This window comes from Bison bison, unplaced genomic scaffold (genome assembly GCF_000754665.1).
Source record: "Bison bison bison isolate TAMUID 2011002044 unplaced genomic scaffold, Bison_UMD1.0 scf7180017864492, whole genome shotgun sequence".
In the NCBI taxonomy this organism is placed as follows: Eukaryota; Metazoa; Chordata; class Mammalia; order Artiodactyla; family Bovidae; genus Bison; species Bison bison.
Genome location: NW_011495051.1, coordinates 10,240,949 through 10,245,891, shown reverse-complemented (window position 1 = coordinate 10,245,891; position 4,943 = coordinate 10,240,949).

Genomic DNA, 4,943 nt, shown 5'->3' with positions numbered 1-4,943 from the left:
ATATTTCTCCCAGCAATCCTGATTCCAGCTTGTGCTTCTTCCAGCCCAGCGTTTCTCATGATGTACTCTGCATAGAAGTTAAATAAGCAGGGTGGCAATATACACCCTTGACGTACTCCTTTTCCTATTTGGAACCAGTCTGTTGTTCCATGTCCAGTTCTAATTGTTGCTTCCTGACCTGCATACAGATTTCTCAAGAGGCAGGTCAGGTGGTCTGGTACGCCCATCTCTTTCAGAATTTTCCACAGTTGGCTTTACACACCCTGAAAACCCACTGTACTTCCCCCATAACTATCTGGTTACTTATTTTGTTATATTTTCAGTTGAGCCATACATTTGTCTATTCTGACCATTGGTTAAATACATAGCAGTTGGTGGGGGGAGCGGGTAATCTGAAGGCCAGTTCCAACTGGACGAAAATATTACCCATCTCAGGTGCCAAGGGGACTGACATTTTCTACATTAATGATTCTTGTGTTTAATACTGAAAAAAAAGGTATTTAAAAAAAATAAAACGTTACCTAGAGCATGCTGTGTGCCCATCGTATGTTAGTGCCTAGACCGTAAAAGAGAAAGAAAGTGAGAGTGAGGGCAAAGAGGGGGTTGGGGAGTGGGGTCTCAATATTTAATGGCAGACATGGGTGTGTGAATATATTTCTACAGTTTCATGTATCAAGGGCTTGATAAGTACTGGATTTTCAGCTGTGCTGTGCTTAGTCCTCAGTCATATCCGACTCTTTGAGACCCCAGGGACTGTAGCCCACCAGGCTCCTCTGTCCATGGGGATTCTCCAGGCAAGGATACTAGAGTGGGTTGCCATGCTCTCCTCCAGGGGAATCTTCCCAACACAGGGGTCAAACCCAGGTCTCCCACACTGCAGGCAGATTCTTTACCATCTGAGCCACCAGGGAAGCCCAGATTCTCAGCAAATAGTTTCAAAGAAATGAGAAGACTCAAGAAGAGTTCAAATAGAGAGATGTCTAGAAAGCCCAGAGAAGAAAGTGCCTGGCATGGCCGGGGCAGAGCAGGGACCATTCATGGAGTTGGTGGCTGTGAGTGCTGAAGTATGAAGAATGATTCTGCCCAGCAGAGAGGATGATCACAGGGCTTCAGGCAGAGGGGAGCCCAGCATCTGAACCTTAGCTCTGGTCCTCCCAGCAGTGCCCTTCTGCAGGAGAGGGGATGGAATGGGACCAGTTCCGTATGACTGCTAAGGGGTGTTGCAGGAAGGATGCTGCCTGGCTCCAGAAGGATGGAGGAACAGAGACAGAGAAGTGGCAGGTGGAGGGGAAAGGGGCAGGTTGGGGAGAGCAGAGCCGGGAGGGAAGAACAAATCTGAATGTTGCACTCGGCTTTGGCAACTACCTCATTCAACCACTAGGTGTCACCAAATGCAAAACCCACTAGAAACGAGGCTAAGGAAAAAGCCAGGGAATCTCAATCCTAAAAATAACCTGGACCTAGTCCCTGAAAAGTCTTGAAGCTAAGGAATACTACACCTAGATCACTTGAGGTCAAGGAGGACTGATTTTCCTAATATCTCTAAAGGTGACGCCACAACTCTGGGGTCTGGTGTCTGCATCTCAGATTTACAGTGTCTCAGGGAAGCCTCAGAACACCCCAGGAGGCAAGACCACTGTTAGCCCATTTTACAGGTGAGAACACTGAGAGCCTGAAAGGCTCTTACTGACTCAAGTTCACATCGCTTGGAAGTGTCTCCACTAGGACTGACTTTGCATCTGGGCTCTTTCACCTGTACAATGACATACAACCCAGGGACATAACATGGTGTCACCTGTCCAGTGAGTCATGAGGTTCGAAAGGCAGACTCGAGCAGTTCCTTCATTCAATAACTCCACTTTCCTAATACAACATCTCTGCTTGATTCTACAACAGCTTGTTGGTACCACTGCATCTGGGAATGGTAGCCTGGATGATCCCAACCAGCAGAACTTTTTTTTTTTTTTTTAAGATTTGAGGTATTTGTATATATTTCACACATTGCATTTTATTTGGAGAAATGAGGGAGGGTCTTGCTTGTTTTTTAATCAACCTATTTATCTTGCACAAACTGTTTGGCATGAGATAATATTCATCTGAGAGGATATGTTGTCTGATATAGGAGGTGGATGAGGAAGCAGACAGAAAGAGAAACATCATGGAAGATGCCTAGAAAGCTCAGCGAGGTTCAAACTTTGCCACTCACACACTGAGCTCTCCCAAGTCTAGGGTAAACAAGAGGGGGAGTGGAGCGGGATCCTACATGTAGAAAAGGAGCTGGAAAACCCCAATGACACACTCGTTCCCTGTTTTGAACATGTCCTGGGAGCCACAGAAGCAGCCAAGGCACACCCTTGTCCCTTTAGGATCGGTCCCCACCATGAAGACCTCTAAGTGAGAAATCATAGACAACACACCCAGTGCTGCAATGGAGATTCAGACAACCTGGAGGGAAAAAAGAGAGCAGGGACAAGAGAAGAGGCTTGAGGGAAATGACGCCAGACACTGGGACCTCCAAGTTGAGTAGAAGTTCAGGTACAGGACGAGATGCTGACCAATAGGAAGGGCAGACACAAAGGCACAGGGGGTCAAGGGCAAGAAAAGTTCGCAGGATGGCAAACGTTCACAGTCTGGGAGGGCCTGGAGGCCTGGGAAATGTGAGGAAATTAGGGAGGTGGACCAGGAGGAGACTGGAGGGGGAGTCAGGGCCCACGAGCCACCAAGGACCTGAAATGTGGCCGGTCTGAAGGCAGATGTGCTGCACGTGTAAAATCCAGGGCAGACTGTGAAGACTCAGGGGAGACAAAGAAAGCAAAACACCTCATTCATGTTTTTATACTGTTCCCCTGTTGAAATGATACTATTTGGGATGTACTGAGTTAAATAAATAAAATATATATTACTGAAATTAATTTTGCCTGCATGTTTTTGCTATCTTAACGTGGCTAGTAGAAAATTCCAGATGGCAAATGCAGCTTTCCTTACAGCTACCCTGGACAGTGCTGGGCTATCTCATGAGGGCACGTAATGCCATCCCAAGGGCTCTTCTGGCAGCAAGAGGGGGTCACCAGAGGTTTGCAGCAGAGGATCGATGCAGCACACTGAGGATTCAGAAACACCTTGGGCGGCTGTAGATGGGAGGGATGAAGCTGTGGTTTGGGAGGGCTCTCTGGGGGCCATTACAATTTCCTAAATCAGACGTGTTTAGGTCTGAACAAAGCAGAGGCAGGGGGAACTTGGGAGAGCTATTAAGGAGAAGAGAAAATCCCTGGCAGGTGAAATTCAGACATTGCTCTGGGGAAAGACACAGGATCCAATTACAGTCCTCCGGAGGGAAATCCCTGCTCCCTACCCAGTCACATCATCTAACCTCCCTGGCTGATGCAGAGCACAAAGCTGAGAAGATAGTTTTCAGGGCACAGGAAAATGCAGTGGGGATGCTTAAGAGCAAGACTTAAGCCACTTTCCTTGTTAAGAATCCAAGAGAAAACTCCGACCCCATTAGGCCCCAGACGACACCTAACAGTGTGCTCTTTGATACCTCTCCTCAAGTCTGCTGACAGGAAAGGCCGTTACCATGGACACGGGCCCAGCCAGGAAGCCGAGTGGGGCAAACACAGACAGTCTCACGGCCCGCTGTGTCCACAGAGCCGACGTGTTGGTAAATATTACACCAGGCACATACCAGAGACACAAAGCAAACAGTAAGTCATCCCGATGCCATGCTGGAAGAGTTCCAGGAGGCAATGTTGAACTTGGAAATGCTGTGGCTTGGTTCCCAGGCTACAAAGGACCATCTCCCAATTCAGTGGGGCTGGCGATGGGGCATCTCTACAATTTGCTACAGTTATAGTACCTTGTAGGATGGAGTCTTTCCAGACTGGAGGTATGACTGGCTAAAGAGATGTCAAGTTATTCTGGAAACAAGTAGGAAATCAGTGGGCAAGCTCCTTCCCCTTTCTGGCGGCCTCAATTATGCTTACCTTTAAAATGGGTATAATCTATACATGACAAGGTCACTGGGAGCATTCACTGAGATAAAATAGGTTAATGAATGAGGGAAATGTACATTTGGCACATAGGAGGCGCTTAGTAAACAGTACCTTCACTTTCTACTGCAGGTTATCCATATAATGTGTGACATCTAGAACTAGGCATTGTCTCAGGATGGTCTGCACACTATATTATTATGTATGAGATAATCACCTCCCTCATTTCTGGTAAGGAAGCCTCAAGCTGCCTTAGTATCTACCACTGAATAAAAGCACAAAGTGATTTTTTTCCTTATTTTTTTTTTTTACATCAACTACAGCTCAGCTACATGTCCTACATTTTTTACTGATATAATTGATGATCCAGATTCAAGTCCTGGATTTGTCAACCATCCCAGTTAATCCTATTTTACTAGACTGAGGTCAAAGCTCTATTCCAGAAAGATGATTTAAAAGCTGTCATCTGTCCTCAAAGAGCTGTCTGGAGCAGTGTTTTTCAAATTGTGGTCTTCTTAACCACCTGAACCAGAATTAACTGAGGTGATTATTTAAAATGCAGGTTCCTGGGGGCCCCCATCCTAGGTTTTTAAAACCAGACTGCCTGGAAGCAGGGCCCAGCAATCAGCATTCTCAGCAAACCCCCTTGGGGATACTCATGCCCAGTAAAGTTTGCAAATCAATTCCCCCACCATTATTTTGACCATGGGTTCTTGGACCACCTGCATTAGAATCTCCTGGATGCCTGTTAGAAACAGGGTTTCTGAGCATCACCTACATCTAAGGAATTTTAATCTGCAGACTCAGGAGAGAGGATGTGCAGCAGGATCTCCAGATGACTCTGACCCAGGATGAAAACTAATCCCCACAGGCCTGATGAACTTAAAGCCATGCTCTTTGAGTGTGCCTGCAGAAGAGCTGCCTGGAGAGATCAGAGCAGCCATTCTTGAGTGC